At 36.1% G+C, this 18,238-nt stretch overlaps 1 protein-coding gene across 20 annotated transcripts in view; it reads right to left on the bottom strand.

The window, feature by feature from the left end:
• Positions 1-18,238, bottom strand: part of ntm (neurotrimin) — a 628,604-nt gene that overhangs the window by 49,318 nt on the left and 561,048 nt on the right.

Raw genomic sequence — 18,238 nt, 5'->3', positions numbered from 1 at the left:
CATACATATATATATATGTTTTTTTTTTATGTATTTTTCTTTATCTCCCCAGTCGATAATGATACAATAATATGGAATACTCAAAATAAATAAATAAATAATAATAATAATAAAAAAAAGGTCCACACTGCAAAAAGTCCTGGTTGCATTAAATTTTAAGCTACATCAAAAATTGATGAGTCAATTGAACTTATATTATGTTAAACTGATTTAAAACAGCTTGAGTAACTTAGAAACTTAAGTTAAAACATGATTAACTTAGTTTATTAATTTACAATGAAGTAAAAACATTTGCTGTCAAGAGAAATTTGTCATATTGTTTTTTACAGTGCAGACTTTAAAATAAAAGGTATTTTCCACAGAGCATGCTATCATATATTCTATGTTCAATACATGCAACACCAAAAAATGTATATTGGTGTATATTGAAGCAACTAAATATTTTGATTAAATCATTTATCATTTAACTTTTTGTTCCTTTCCAAAAGGTTATGATAAGGTTATTCAATTGGCTGCCCACGGGCCGGACTTGGCCCCTAAGGCAATTTGTTCAGGGCCCCCAAATAGTGTGACCAAGACATCAAAAATAAGTTTAGTTCAGTTGAAAAACGGCAGCTATAGTTATGAAGTGACGTGCATCTGTTCAATACAGCATGAGCTGTAGTTAATGGCTGCACAGAGTGTGTCTCCTGACATTAAGCGAGTGGCGCAAGCAGCTGAAAACATTTGGATACTTAATCGTATAGGCCTCTCAACGCCACGTTTCTGTTGCACAGAATGAATCTGCTGCAACTAAACAGTTATGCCACCTGTGTGCTAGTTTAATGTTCCAAGCTTGTACACCAAGGCTAATACGCACGCACACTGGATTAACTATACCAGCAGGACATTCACATATTGCGTCTTATTCCGTGCGCAAGTTTATTATTTCTAATGTAAAGAAAATATGGCAATATGCGTGAGCCAGCACAGTGCAAAGGCGCACCCGATAGAAAGCGTCTCACGCCATAGCAGTGAGAGTTGTGTGTGGCTTTCAGTGCAATGTAAACAAAAAAATATGTTAGACGAATTATAAAATTATTAAAATGATTATATATGTATGAACGTAGATGATAACAATAGTTAATTTGCATACATAAGGCAATAAAATCTAAAAAACATAAGGCAATATAAAGCTTAAAACTTCAGATTATATAATCGTACAGCCAAAATCTATAATTGTTGCATCCCTAATTGTTATGCAGTTCATAACATAACCCATGAATGTGTCTGAATGTAGAAGAAGCCTACTTCAGCAATGCACTGCTTTTGTTGTGCTTTGAAATACACTTGAATGTTTGTAAAAAATAAATAAATAAATAAATAAATAAAAGCCTATTCTACAATGTACTGTTGTGTCATCACACATATTGCAAGTCATATCTCTCCGGCCCCTCATTTGGGATGCTTTTCATAAACTGGCCCCCATGACAAACTAATTGAATAGCCCTGGGTTATGAGATTCAAATAGTGAATGTCTTTAGTTAAAGATGATACACTCTGTATCTTTATCTAAAACAGCTCTGCAGTTACAAACAACAGCAAAAATCAATGGTCTTTTGCACTAAAGTATGCAATCATGAATGCTATACTGCATGTCCAATAAATGTAACACTAATGACAACGTACATTATGCACACCAGATATGCTAAAGAAACTTGATTTAAATCAAATCTTTCATCTTTGTATGTGTTATGGGGCAAAATTGTTAGTTCAATGTCTCGAGTTCACAGTTACCCATTTTGAGTGCTGGTTTTAAATTAAATCTATCTTTTGACAACCAAAAAGTTTCATTTGTAGCACTAAAACACTGCTAGGCTAGAAGTAATGCCTGGTACGACACTCAGTCTGAGGTGGGAATTTCAGGGGTGAAATGACCCAATTCCAACCTCAATATGTTCAAGTTAATCCAGTAACATAATCAAGTGTAAATATTTCAAAACATCATTTTATTGTGCTAATTATGGCTAAAACAAAAGAAAAGACCCTCAAATCCCTCACCACGATAAGGTGGTTTTCCATATCCAGATTGGAGGAAAGTCTTTACCCCAGGTGGAGGAGTTCAAGCATCTTGGGGTTTTGTTCACGAGTGAGGGAAGGATGGAACGCTAGATTGACAGGGGGATCAATGGCAGCAGTAATGCGGTCGATGTACTGGTCTGTTGTGGTAAAGTAGGAGCTAACCCGAAAGGCAAAGCTCTCGATTTACTGATCAATCTTTGTTCCTACTCTCACCTATGAGCTTTGGGTCATGACTGAAAGGACAAGATCTCAGATACAAGCGGCCAAATTAGTTTTCATTTGCAGGGTGGCAGGGCGCACTCTTATAGATGGGGCGAGGAGCTCTTTCACCCTGGAGAAGCTCAGAGTAGAGCCGCTGCTCCTCCACATGGAGAAAAGTCAGATGAGGTGGCTTGGACATCTGTTTCGGATGCCTCCTGGATGTCTAGGGGAGGTGTTACAGGCATGTCTTCCCTGAGACTTATGCCCCTGCGACCCGGCCCCAGAAAAGTAGATAAAAATGAATGAATGAATGACAATAGAATATAAAAGGATAGCTATACTAATGCTGTACCGATACAACTGACTAAAAACAAAAAATAACATTATGTATTGCACTAAAATGATAATAGAAGGCACCTTTTTAGTGGGTTCCCACTTACTTTGGGTTGCAAACATCAAAATGTATTTATATGTTTCACTTAAGGTAGTCACACCTCAGACTGGCGGCTAAAGGTCTGAGAACTTTGGTTGCTTTGAATGGTCAATGGCTGCCCATGATGCTATTTGACTAACAGGTTAGCAAACCATTAACCTTTCATTTCGTGTCATGTCATGTTTATAGATGTGGAAGTGTCCCCAGAATGACAACCGGGCCAGCACGAATGAACTATCATCATTCATTCACAAAGGTTTTTAAAAGTTTACAACAATGACACATCAATATCCTTAATGATCTGTCAGCAAAACATATAGGAAACCAATAGGACTTGTATGTAGATGCAGACTGAGATAAATAACAAAGCTTTTTGTATCCGACTTGAATCCCTTCTCCGACTACAAATCCCTTTGTATCAGACTTGACTGTTTAAGATTGCTACACACTTGTCTACTGGAAATCTTGTACAGTTAAACCAATCAGAGGTTGACTGAGGATCTGCTAAAGTGTATTTAGAAAAGTGTGCCATATACATCAGACATTTAGCCACAGTTCCTTGGACAGTGCTTGGTTTGAAATCTGAGGCTGAGGCTACACATAAGGTAACTCCATGCTAATCTTGCTGTATCAGCTAGCCTAGTAAGTGTTTGCGAAGTGGTGTCAAAGGATGCGTCTTGCTGATGTCTGGGTTTTTCGATTTCCATACAGTTTATAGGTTGAATGTTTGACTTTGGCATTCAAGATATTATTCCCAAGTAGGCAGTAGGAAAAAAGCAGGGTTGATGTGGCCAATGAGGTCAATAGAAACTCTGGAAATGTTGTGAGCACCATTTTAGATATAACAACGAACAACAATGCTTGAACGTTATTATTGCTTATAATCTCCATCCATCCAACTATGGTGCACAGCACAAATACAGTCTTACAGTTTTTAATCTACAGCTGTTTATAAAAACTATGGCATGCTCTATGAGCATCTTATTCTCACTTATTTTCTGCATCTATACTGTAAAACTAGCCAAAGCTGCACAAACATGGTTGATTCAATGAGTTTGTATGCCAATGCAAGTTCACAAAATGTTGTGTGTTTGTGTAATTGGCCCTTTCACATTCGCATTGCTGAACATGAGACATATTGAGTGACGCCAGACCAAAGCAAAGCAGTTCTTAGAAGACTCGCCAGATGAACCAGTTAAAAACAAGCAATAGCACTAGCTCTGAACTAGAGCCTGTTCGTGCTGGTGGAAATTGGGTTAGTGATACACAAAACTTTTTATCTTCAAAACAGACCCTCATAATTCAAAATTGTCAATAATGATACATAATATCATTAATATAGACTTCTATTGCTTGTCATTTCAGCAGAGCATGCAGCATTCAATAAACGTGGCACTGATGAAACCAGGTATTTTTTTCATTGGTAGTGTTACGGCTGTTGCCTTATTTTTTTTTTCTCTTTAGTGCCTGTCTCTGTGCTTACGTGTGTGTCATGACGTCACTCACTGTTTGTTTTCTATAGAGTCCGCCTTTGCGCACCTGCGGCGAGTTGCGCTTATTGAAACTGGCTATAAATGCGGACCATCCTTGAGCGGAGACAGAGAGAGAAGACTTCACAGCCAGCCATCAAGCTTCTTTCGTTTCTTTAATTTACTGTTTTGTTTCTTGAAGTTTTACTTTGTTCTAATTTGTCAATTGTTGGGTTGTTTAGTCTTTGGTTAGTGTTGTATGTTGTTGGAGAACGTGAGTTATTGATTCTTTATTCATTCTTATTTAGTTGTGACACATGATCTGTTGGATTGTTTTGGTTGTAATAAATTTAATAATTTAGACAACTTAGTTCATGTGTACTCTTTATGTTGCGTTCCCTTCATGACTTAATTATTGATTTGATTTGATTAAAAAAGGGATGGTAACAGTAGTCTTTAAAGAGTTCTCCCTCTTCAAAAACCTATATATGTTTCTGTATTGTTTTAGGGGGCTTGGTTTTATTCGCACCTGCATTGGGAAACTTCTAATAAATATCACAGACATATCTGTAACATTTGTTGGGAACTATTTCTATTTGGGGCTGAAAACTGCAAAGCAGACACATTTCACAAAGCTGATTTATTGATTGCCTTTGCACTTTGAACACAATTTAAACAGACTGCCGAGCAAGCCACAATTCAAGCCTTTATGAGGGCCTTGCAGATTCAGAATGTCTACAACTCAGCAAAACTAAAGATGGTACAAATACCTTAGTTACCCTACGGGGAACAGCGGTAAAGGGTGTCGACATCTTCACGTCAGGAGAGCAAATGATGATCTACTTGTAAGAAAGAGTGCTAGACATTTTCTACAACACTCAAAGAGGATGTGTGATAGAAAATGAACAGTAAACACAAACTTGGATAATACACTTTGAGGAAACCAGCTATAAACTACTTCAGAACAAAAAGAAGCATGCTAAGCTACACTGAAAAGATGTATTCATTGGATTTGCTGAATTATTTTTATTGTAAGTGGTTGCAAACAAACAAATTATTTAAATTTCCACCAGTAATCTTCAACTTAATTTATTTTAATTTAGCTCATATAAATTGTTTGCAACCACTAAGCTCAACACAAATTATTATATGTAATGAGTAATTTTTTTTTAGTGTAACCTGTTTACCCTACATGCGAACAACATTTCTTATAAGTTTAGCAGTACTTCCATTCTAAAGGACTGATTTAAAAATAACTGGAACAATTTAGCTGTAGTTGTTGGAACAATTTAAAACTTAAAATATTAATTATGTAATGCAATGCAATGTAATGTGTATTTATATAGCACATTTATTGTATATGGCCATGCGACGGCAGCCACAGGACAGAGACGCCAGTGCGCTCACCACACACTAGTGATTGGTGAAGTGAAGAGACAGTGATCCAATTTGGTAAATGGGGATGATTGGGAAGCCATGATGGGTAAGGACCGATTGAGGGTATTTGGCTAGTACACTGGGGTTATACTATATGAGAAGTGCCATGGGATTTATTAAAGATCATAGAGGGTCTCAAAAAGATGGCACTCAATGACAGTATAGTGTCCCCTTCACTATACTGGGGCATTAAGATTCACACAGCCTGCAGATTAAGTGCCCCCTTCTGGACTAACTAACACCACTTCCAACAGCAATATGTTTTCCCATGTGTTCTCCCATACAGGTACTGACCAGGCTCAGCCCTGCTTAGCTTCAGTGAGTAACCGGTCTTGATCATTAAAAAATTCTCAGTGTGCCTCATTTAACAATAATTTTTTGAACATAGAAACCAGCATAAATCCGTTGGCAAATCAACTAATGACATTAAACCTGACCAAATAATGACCAGTCAATCCCATAGTATGAAGGACTACATGCTTATAAGGTGATAAACAAATCATTTTACTTTGAAATATTCACATTTTAGAAGCCTCATCCCTAGAACTTTCAACACTAAAAATATAACCGACCCCAAAAATCCAAAAGATAGAAACTTTGATTTTAGAAGAAACAACATACACAAAAAAATATTCAAAGATGATTCATTGGGTTTATTTATATAAGTGTAGTGTATGATTTGGGTTGAATTTACACAAAAAATAAGTTAAACATTACTTCAATTAAATAGTTTGTTTTAATTCAACACATTTTTTGCAACAATTTTGCAGACATAATTTTTTTTAGTGTGTGTTATTTTGCGCCAACCTGATTTCATCAAGGAGGATATGTAAAAATAACATCTATGTTTATCCTGGAACAACATTCCAACTAGCCAATCAGAATTAAGCAATACATTTTCTAATTATCTTAAGTTTAACTTTACGGTTAGGTTTATGCACTTCTACATGACTGTTATCTAACTATTATTTCTCTCTGGATTAATTTATAGTTTGGGAATAGGTATGGATTACATTTTCGAAAAAAAAGGATGTTCCAGGATCAATATAGACATTAATCCAGGATTGCATCCTTGCCAAAATTATCACGTCAGGGTATCTTGAAATGCTAAATAAAAGGAAAAAACAAATGCAATTTTGAGCCAGACTGGCTATTGCCGAGAATTAATGACAGTCAAAATCATTTGTTAAATAAAATACACATAATAATCATCTAAATAGTGTGTTGATGCAACTTGGAGCTAAACTATGCAGGACCCTCTAGGACAGAGATTAGTGAGCACTGATCTATACCATCAACCTGTAAACATGTATGAAGGATTTGATTGAATTTTAATTACCTGAAAATATTTCAGCAGTAGATTAAAGTAGGCTATTGTAAAAGCTACAGTTGAAGTCATAATTATTAGCCGCCTTTTTAATTTTTTTCTTCCCTTTTTTAAATATTCCCTAAATTGTTTAACAGAGCAAGGAAGTTTTCACTTTATGTCTGATAATCTTTCTTCTTGAGAAAGTCTTATTTGTTTTATTTTGGCTAGAATAAAAGCAGTTAAAATAAAACAACAACAAAAAAAACATTTTAAGGTCAAACTTATTAGCCCCTTTAATCTATATATTTTTTCTATAGTCTATAGAACAACTATCGTTATACAATAACTTACCTAATTACCCTATATTAACCTAGTTAACCTAGCTAAGCCTTTGAATGCCACTTTAAGCTGTATGGATGTGTCTTGAAAAAGATCTAGTCAAATATTATTTACTGTCATCATGGCAAAGATAAAATAAATCAGTTTTTAGAATTGAGTTATTAAAACGATTATGTTTAGAAATGAGTTAAAAAAAAAAAAAAAAAAAACTTCTCTCTGTCAAACAGAAATTGGGGAAAAAAATAAACAGGGTGGCTAATAATTCAGGAGGGCTAATAATTCTGACTTGAACTTAATATAAGACCAGGTAGGTTTTGTCTTTTAGAAAGCATTAAACCAAACAAAAATAACAGAAAAAAACATTTACAATGTGTATAAAAATATTTACAGTAAGCATATTTGAAATTCCTATTTATTTAAGAATACTGTACTGAAAAATACACCATGCAGAACTGATGTCGATCAATTCTTTTTTGTTTACATGTAGAACTGTGTATACAGTGATCAACATTGCTGCATTTTCAAAAACATAAAAAAACACTATTATTATTTTATAAAACAATAATAAAACACTTAATTTCAGCAATGCCACATAATTAAATAAAAAACAAACAAAAAACAATTTCTGACATAAAAAAAAAAAGAAAATAAAACTGAGCCCTGAATCTTTTACAATAGCGTGGCCAGCATGTTTTCTTTCTGGTTATTATGAACAACCTTGAAGACAGCATTATTATGGATATTCAAATGAGTTTGTTGAGGGATCAAGAGAAATCAAGATCATTGTGCTTTTGCTTTCGGCACAGAGACACCCTGAGGATTTTACACATACTATTTTTGAGTACAGTACTATAAATCCCTCCAACACCTTGACAAAGTATTTTCTCACAGAACCATTGCTCATATTATAAAAATCATCCTGCAACATAAAGGTCAGGGAAGTTAAAGGTCAGTTCAGTATAATATTTCCAATCTCCAGAGAGCATGCTGCACTTTTGCCTCGATGATGGCCAGAAAAATATGTTTGACTTGACTGCGTAACGGCAGAATAAAGTCCTTTAGTGGCTATTAACTAATTCCCTCCACTGTAAATGAAGATCCACAATAAGCTGTAGCTGAAAAATTAATTCGATAAATGCCTCCGGGCGGCGTATGATATCTCTTTCCTTGAAACCCAACCAAACAAAAGCCGCAGAGTATGAACCCATCGCTATAAACAATTAGCATTATCATTAGCCGCTCATAAGTGTTGTTCTCAATAAATGTAATAATAGGTGGCACTGATGGCGTGATCAGAAAAACAGCAGTGTCGTTGTTCTGCTATTGAATACAGATGTTATTTTGACACGTGTTCTCTGTCAAGAGGTTTGCGTTTGCATTTCAAAGCCGAGACAACTCAACAAAGGTTGCCGTCACCGTCTAAGACGCTTCCAACAAAGCCAGGCAGTACCAGTGTTTTATCCTGTTTAACTCGCTAAAGACATGTTCCTCTAGAGACGCAAGGCTATAAATAATTCATTCAACGTCAGTTTAGTGTACGTCCTTTTCATACATGACAAAAAGTCACCTTTTTGGGTTGTTTTTTTTTTCATTTTTTATATGTTTTTGAGGTTAACATTTATCGTTTTTCACATGCAGGGTAAACACTTATTGTTTAGGTATTGAAGATTAATTTTAAGTCATGTTAAGCTTGGAATACAACAATAAAATGTACTTGTTATAGGCATATTTAACACTTACCCATCGCCATATCACCCTGAAGCCCAAGGTTACTCACTGAAGCTAAGCAAGGCTGAGCCTGGTCAGTACCTACATTGGAGACCACCAGGAAAAATTAGGTTGCTGTTGGAAGTGGTGTTAGAGAGGCCAGAAGGGGCGCTCAACTAGCAGTCTGTGCGAGTCCTAATGCCCCAGTAAAGTGAAGGGGGCACTATACTGTCAGTGAGCACAGTCTTTCAATGTATGTCCTTTTTATACTTAACAAAAAGTCACCTTTTTGAGTTGTTTTATCATTTTTTATGTATTTTTAAGGTTAACATTTATTGTTTGTCACATACAGGGTAAACAATTATTGTTTAGGCATTGAAGATTAATTTTATGTCACGTCAAGCTTGAAATACAACAATAAAATGTACTTGTTAAAGGCATATTTAACACTTAGACATCGCCATATCACCCTGAAGCCCAAGGTTACTCACTGCAGCTAAGCATGGCTGAGCCTGGTCAGTACCTAGATGGGAGACCACATGAGAAAACTAGGTTGCTGTTGGAAGTGGTGTTAGTGAGGGCAGCAGGGGGCACTCAATCTGCCATCTGTGTAAGTCCTAATGCCCCAGTAAAGTGAAGGAGACACTATCAGTATAGTCTAGTATCAATTATATATAAAAGTACAATATATGTATAAGTAAAAGTACAAAATCTCAACCTAATAACAACACTTTTTATTATCCTTCATTGAAAATTATGACATGCATTAAACGTCAATTCACACAAAACTGACAGAATACTTTTGTATTGTCTGTTGACATCTGCAGCCCCGTTTACACTACTTTGTTTTAGTTTTAAAATGCATAAGTTTTGCAACAGTTGCACCTTTCGTCCACACTACCCCAGAGTTTTCAAGCCCTGAAAAGAGTTTTTTGAAAACACTAAAGAGGCTGTTTTGCATGTCAAAGAGTGTGTGTGGTCACGTGATGTGCATTTTCAGCTGTGTAGTGTGGGCAGAGATCTTTTCAGAAATGCTAGATGTAACACCAGTGTGGATGTGGATCGTTATCACTCTAAAATGCTAAAACAGCGTAAATGGGGCCTGTTGGTGATCATTGTTGCTCAATGTTTGAGAAGTGGCATGTTGTAATTGGTGATTTTTGATTGGTACGGTGCAAAATTTGGAAGAACACAACAATAACTATGCCACAATTATGAGACTAATTATGAATTCAGATTTTAAATGACTCCCAGCCCCACTTTGAACCTTTTCTTAAATTTAAATTGCTGCATTTGAGCACAGCCTTTTGAAGGAATTCATTACTTGCATAATAGCAACGCAAGACAAAAATAAAATGCTAAAAACTTCATCTAAATGCTAAATCCAGCGTCAAGAGCTGTACATTTGATTATCTGCAGCCTAGAATGTTAAATGTGTTTTGCTCACTGTTCTAAATATGGCAAGCATAAAGTCATCCTGAAACACACACACATACACACACACACACACACACACACACACACACACACACACACACACACACACACACACACACACACACACACACACACACACACACACACACACACACACACACACACATAAAGCTCTGCACAGCATTTAGACTAGCATCCACAGCTTTTTTTAACAGCAAAGCCCAACACACAAGCTCTGTTTATCGGCAAACTGTAACAGTCACCAAAGGAACCATATGAAAGTTAATAAGAGAACTGTTTACAGCGGAACTGTGACCCGCTGTATGACAATGACAGTCAGAGTGAGGAATGATTCTATCACTGCGTTTATGACTTGTGTCTTGCAACGATAGCGTGTATCTTTGTGAGCCGTATTTCTGATATGGATGGCCGGAATGCAACTCAAAGCCATTTTCAAAGCCAATAAAGGGCTTACAATGACTGTTCTCCCTTTATGCTGCACAGACTCGCACACAGTCTTGGGATGTGTATGAGCGCGCGGATGTGTGTGCGTGTGTGTCTGCCCCGCCAGATTGGATTCTCCAGCCTCCGTATGAGGTAAAGCATGTTAAATTGCATTTTAATAGAGTCGTACCATCCTCTTACTTTTGATGCCGGATTTCTGAGCTTCAAAGGGATCTTCAGTTGACAGGAGGAGCAATTGAATAGAAATAACTCGGCATATCGCAGTCTATTCCCAAGATTTGACCCAGCTCAAACGTGGGAATCCTCAGTGAGGTGTGATGTGGATGATCAAATATTAATCTGAATCTCACTAGAAAATACAAAACAAACAAACAAAACTGCTTGAGTGTGAACAGAATATGAGTGTCGTGTGGATTTTAAAGCTTGGGTCTGGATGAACAAAGGGGCAGAATTATTGCAGACCAGATCAACTGGCAATTTCTCAACAATCCAGTAATGAGCACTTCATGATGATCAGCAGCAACTGAGAGCACCATTAATACGGTTAAGATTATTTCACTTATCGCAAAAGCATCTCCGCTAATTGTTTTAGACAAAAAAATTATAATAATAAAAGGACTGACATTTATCCAAGCCATTACTCTAGATTACAATACACTCAGGGGCCTTTTTTAATAAATTTAAAAAGAATTTTAAAATGATAAAAGCTGTCTGCCTTACTGTCTGTCTGTTTTATCTACCCTCAAATTTTTTCAAAGCATTTTTATGTTGCCTCCTTCATTTTACTTCAGACGCGCTCAATAATGTTCATATCTGGTGACTGGGCTGGCTAATCTTGGAGCACCTTGACCTTCTCTGCCTTAAGGAACTTCTGTGGTTTGTAATGTAATGGGCAGCACAAATGTCAATGATACATCCTCAGATGCCATCCACTCCGCAGATCTCTTGCATGCCCTCAAACTGAATGAAACCTCAAACCATAATTTTTCTTTCACCAAACTTGACTGATTTCTATGAAAATCTTGGGCATCTTGGGTCCATGCGGGTTCCAATAGGTCTTCTGCAGTATTTGTGATGATTGGAATGCAGTGTAACAGATGATTCATTGGAAAAATATACCTTCTGCCACTTTTCCAAATGATCAACTGAAGGTCAAGCTATTATTTGTTGCTCTAACAACTGGGATCGACGACAAGACTTTTGTTAGGTAGTGTATATGCTCATTCATTTTCCTTTGGCTTAGTCTCTATTTCAGAGGTCACCACAGTAGAATTAACCGCCAACTTTTACACATCGAATGCCCTTACAGCTGCAACCCAGTATTGGGAAACACCCATCCACACTCATTCTCACACACACACTCATACACTATGGTCAATTTTGTCTACCCAATTTACTTATAGCACATGTCTAGGGACTGCGGGGGAAACCAGAGCACCCGGAGAAAACCCACGCGGACATGGGGAGAACATGAAATGCTAACTGGCCCAGCCAGGACTCAAACCAGCAATTCTCTTGCTGTGAGGTGACAGTGCTAACCACTAAGCCACCTTACTGTATATACTTTATAATATAATACAGTATATTTTTTTCTGAACTTTGTCTTGGATTTAGATGAGCTATTTGGATCACCAGAAACAAACTGTGAATGTGAGTACAGAATAACACTGTGTACAATAAACCTCAGTAAATTAAACAGTCACTTACTGATTAGCATCTGCTGATTAACAAACTTCCCAGGGTCCTAATACCTGTCTGGTAACATAACTGATTCATATGGGGGCACTGTAAACCTTAGACTTGGCCAGAATATATGAAAAAAAAAAAAACACCTGACTTACTGCATGATAAATGTATTTAGATGCTGCTGTGTTAAACCAATACAATCAGACAAAAAACAGAAACCAAACCAAACCAAACTAAAAAACGTTTAAAAATTTAAATTTAGCATGAGAAGCTAATACTTATATGGAATAGAAATTGAAATCTGACTCTGTAAATTAACTTTTAACTAACACAAACCTCAAAGATACAGACATCAACTCAATAAAAGCAGTATTGTCCAATATTGTGCATCCCTACTAGATTCAACACTTGAAGGGTGTCTGAACTCAACTTTGCTATTTTAAGGACAGAAAAAATTTTTTCAACAGGTCAAACAGGGTTGTGTTTATTATCTCAATGAATTATGGGTAGCGTAACCTGCATTAAACCAATCTGAGTCTCATCTCCTATTTCCATTAAGAGTCAGTTGTGTCGTGCCATGGGACATTTGCTAATCACATGTAGTACTTTGTAAGTGTTCACTAGCAAGTAAACAGTTAAACAGACCATGTGTAGCGAGAATAAAGAACTAGCCTCTTTCATTCTGCCTTTTTACTTTCTCTTTACTTTTACTCTTTACTCCATTACTTATGTGAATAAGGAAACTGTGTTGTATGCACTCCACTGAAGACATCCATTGGTCTGCAAATTTAATTTTGCTTGTTAAGCACAAAAAATTGTTTCAAAACTATTTCTAAATTCAGTTTTAATTTCCAGCAAACTAATAAATGAACAGTAACAACAAATAACAAGTGCTATGTCCCAACACACGTCCTATTCTTATGCCCCATATGATGCTCCATACGTCTCCAAAACCCGACAGATGGACAAATCTAAACTTGTTTTCATTAAAACAAATATAAATATGCGTATCATAAATAATACTGCTACTAATTATTACAGGTGTGAACCTGCAGTGGTCTCACGGTTCGGTTATGATTATCATGCCATCGATTCGGTTCAATTCGATATCTTGGCGCATCGACAATGCTTTCCATACAGTTTATATTTTTTTTTACAGCACAGCAATTATTGTATTAAAATGTATAAATATATTTATATTTATATACTATTTGTAATACAATTGTGTCCTTTAATACAAACAGTCAGATATATAAACTGAACCTTTAACAGTTTAACAGTTTACCTTTAACAAAACAAGCATTTATAGCAAATAAACAAATATAAATTTCCAAGCCTTGTCTGGCAAGTTCTTTCGTACACCCCTATGATTGATCTCACACTCAACAAAAAGTGCTGCGATTGGCTTGTATTATGCGCTGGCGCTCATCACAGATGAGTGACTAACAAATGGCAGTGGCGATCACAGCTGATCTATGATAGAAACGATGGAGAAAACTCTGCAGACATGCGCTCATGTCTGTATCCAGAAGTATCGCTGTAACAGCTGAGAGTAGAGGAAAAGTCATGCCAGCAGGTCAAATGGACCACAGTGAGAGAGAGAGAGTTTACTTTCATTCTCTCAATCGCTGTGAAATAGGTGCTTCTGCTGTAAGTGTCTGTGAAAGACTGTCCAGAAAACACACACGCAATGAAATTGTACACAGTTTCTGCGTTTTTAAGTAGTTGGTATGTTGTAAATACTCATGCACGCCTCCTTCGCCATAGTAAGCTACGGCGACAAAGCGCATATGAATAAATGACGTCAATACATAACCGGTTATGATTATTACTGAACCGATACCGAATTGTCTGCATCTGCATCGCGGTGCACCGAAGAAAAAAATAAATTTTGAAACCCCTACTAATAATAGCATTATACAAATCCAAATTGTCATGAATAAACTGAAAAAAAAAAAAAAAACTGAGGTGAAGAAGGCATGGAGGAAGTGGTTTTTATATTTGTGTATAAAATAATAATTTTTGTAACATTTTAATTTGTGTAAAGATATTTGTGTATTACTGTAAATTCTGTGTGTATTAAGCAATGTGTACATGTTTTGGACCTGCATAGGCACATAACTAATGCTCTGCGCTGGACTTTAGACAAGCTTTCAGTTGGTCAAAGGCACAGTCTATTTCAGTTCTTCAAAATTGCAACACGCCAACAATGTGCCTTAACACACCTCCTTTTTAGACCAGTACACTCATAAGTCCCCAAAGTGGTGCAAATGCAGTTGCATTTAAACAACGTGGTGCAAAATATGAAAATTAGGGTTGCACTGGTCTGAAAATTGCAACAAATCACACCAAACATGTCTTGCGCCGGATGTATGATAGGGCCCAAATTCTGTATTATAACCTCTTTTTGTATTATCTGGAATAACTGCCTGTTTAATTAACTATGTGACTTTAAAACCAATCTTATGTTGCACAGCTATATGTTTTCCAACAACAACAACATTGTATTATTATGTATTATAAAAGGACAATTTTTATGCCAAAAAATATTAAAATATTAAGTAAAGATCATATTCCATAAAAGTTTTTTTTTGTTTGTTTTATTTAGTTTTTTTTTTTTTTTTATTTTATTTTGTATTTTTTTATTAGTACAATTCATTCCTAAATACCTCATTTTGACATCTTTGCTCAGACATTTGATATTTCGGAACCCTCAGATTCTAGGTTTTTTAATAGATGTATCTCCTGTAAATATTGCTCTGTACTAACACAGTATACATCGATAGAAATCGATCTCAACTTTCTAACATTGACACTTATGACAGATATTGTGGCCCAGGGTCACATATTGTGAAATATATTGTTACCTTGAAATCAAATTACTTACCGTGAAATAGAATTTTGCTCAAACTGTCCACCCCAAGACCACAATATTACAAATATCAGATTTTATTATGCTCATGGGAACATTTGTTCCTCAAAATACGAGTTAAAATGATATTTACTGCACATAAAAAACAAAACATATTGCTCTAAGGTGTTTGAGAGTGTCCACCTCGTCAAATGTTTAATTCTACACAATGACTATGTGATTATGTTTTGTCACATTTGACCGCTCAGCTGCCAATAAGTCGCATATATTTATGAGACAACAAAAAGGATAACAAATGGCCTCGTTCCAGCCAGATGAACTCTTCCCCCAAGTGCTCAACAGTGCGGAAGAAACCCGCTCAATACAGCTTCAAACATCAGCGCTCTGCAGCTTTAGAGGTCTGTCTGTAAAATGCACAGAAACGTGGACGCTTTCAGTATATGCGGCGACTGCTTTCAATAGATTGTCAATAAAGTCATCAAACGTAAACATAATTGCATTGCAAACTTCACTTTCTGAATACCCAAAGCACAAAGTAAATGTAGAAACTTTTGTTAAGCAACCCACAACGATTTTTCCTCCCAAATTTGAATCCAATACATCAACAATGCGGACTGAATACAGCAGCAGCTATTGGCAGATTCTGAAACGCTTATGACAGAACTCCTATTTTACTTTTCTCATTTGAATAAAGTTGAACAATTCTCAACTTTCTGATGATTTTCACTGGCTGCTCTGCTGTCAATCCGCCAGGTGAGCCTGTCATTCATGCCAACATGGAAAATGAATGGAAAACTCCCATGCCTGTGGACACCTATGGTTAAAAAAAAAAAAAAAAAAAAAAAAAAAAAACTATATAAAACCAGTGATTCTGGCTGGAGAGTTTGCTGATAAAGCATGTGCCATCTGAAAATATACTTCCAGTGTGCTATTGCTCAATGCTTGTCATACAGTCACGGAGACGCGTTTCATATTACAGTAAAATCACATATGGTTTTTTTAAAATAAACATGTCAGTGTCGCCAATGTGTTTGAATTTGGGGAAGAGGAAATCAATCTGTGTTACATTGCTGTCACAAAAAAAACCTAAAGACCAGCAGTGGCAGAGCTTCGTTTCAAATGCTAGTAAGCTGCCTCCATGTTTACTGCCAAAATAGGCAGGTGTCTACTAAGACAGCACTCTAAGCACGGAACCACATAAGTGACTGGTTTGGAATGCTCTGCATAGGCAGAATAAGGCCAGCTAATGCACTGCACAGTGTATTTAACTTTTGGACATGCAGTTAAGCTACAGCTGTTATTTTTTTTATATATGACTTAAATCGGCTATATGCACAGTTAGGGTTTTTTAGCCAACAATGAACTTGCAGTGAAAGGTTTATGTGACTATTTTTAATTTCATACGGTTGTTTTTACAGCATCGATTTTGTTAGGTAATTACAATACATTTAATTAAATAGACTTAAGCTTTTATTTAGTTGTTCAAGCGTGCCAATGGGCGAGTGTTTACAAGTGTGGATTCCCGTGAAGGAGCTCTAAATGAAAATTGCTGTTTTGTGTTTATCTTATCCCTCTACTGCACATATTTAATTTGCAACAATGTAAGCTATAACACTGACTTCCTTTTTAGTATAAAGATGCCGTTTTTGCATGTAAGTAACATTTACATTTAGTCATTTAGCAGACACTTTTATCCAAAGCGACTTACAAATGAGGACAAGGAAGCTACTATAAGAGCAACAATGAATACGTGCTGTAGGCAAGTTTCAGGTATGAAAAATGTAAGAAGCAAAACATTAGTAATTTTTATTTATTTATTTATTTTTTTGTAGTACAGTTAGCGGTGGAGCCAGAGAGGGAATTGCGGATTAGTAAGGAAAGTGGAGACTAAATAGTTGAGTTTTTAGTCATTTCTTGAAGACAGCGAGTGACTCCGTTCTGATGCTGTTAGGGAGTTCATTCCACCAACCTGGCAGATTGAATGCGAGGGTTCAGGAAAGTGATTTATTCCCTCTTTGGGATGGAACCACGAGGCAACGTTTATTTACAAAGCGCAAGTTTCTGGAGGGCACACAAATCTGCAGAAGTGAGAGCAGATAAGGAGCGCAGCCAGAAGTCGCTTTGTAAGCAAACATCAGAGCTTTGAAATTGATGCGAGCAGCAACTGGCAGCCAGTGCAAATGGATGAGTAGCAGAATGACATGTGCTCTTTTAGGTTCATTAAAGACCACTAGTGCTGCTACGTTCTGAAGCATCTGAAGAGGTTTGATAGTAAACAACAGGTTATAAATGAATAACCATTTGTAATTCAACACTATTGTGTCGTTGGACTAAATGTGTCCAATGGGATATTCTTCTCTGGACTCTTACCTTTCAAAATAAACCTTGTTGTACAGCAATCAATGCACATGTGTGTTGTTATTACGATGATAATTCTGTATTTCATATCAAAGCATCTTCTGTACAACTCAGATTTAGCAAATACATTCTTTATAAGCTTCCCATTAAAAAAAAAACAACTAGCTACAATCGCTGCTTGAGGATTGTAGCTTTAGTTTTACTTGTGTTTTTTTTAATGTAATCTATTCATAAACACTGAAACGTTAAAAAAGCGCCACAGCCATATTATATTTAAACTATTATAATTATAATAGTACATGTATTAATAGTATATTTATAATTCAATTAGAAACTATTTGCAAAACAAATATATCTTTAAAAAAAAAAACTTTTTAATATTGGTTTCAGGTTGATTAAAAAATGTTTTATATTTCTCTCAAATTTATACGGCTGCAAAATCCGTTTGCTAACACTGGTCATTT

The sequence above is a fragment of the Danio rerio genome, chromosome 10 (assembly GCF_052040795.2).
Source record: "Danio rerio strain M-AB ecotype USA chromosome 10, GRCz13ab, whole genome shotgun sequence".
Taxonomy (NCBI): Eukaryota; Metazoa; Chordata; class Actinopteri; order Cypriniformes; family Danionidae; genus Danio; species Danio rerio.
This window is presented reverse-complemented; position numbering and strand designations above follow the sequence as displayed.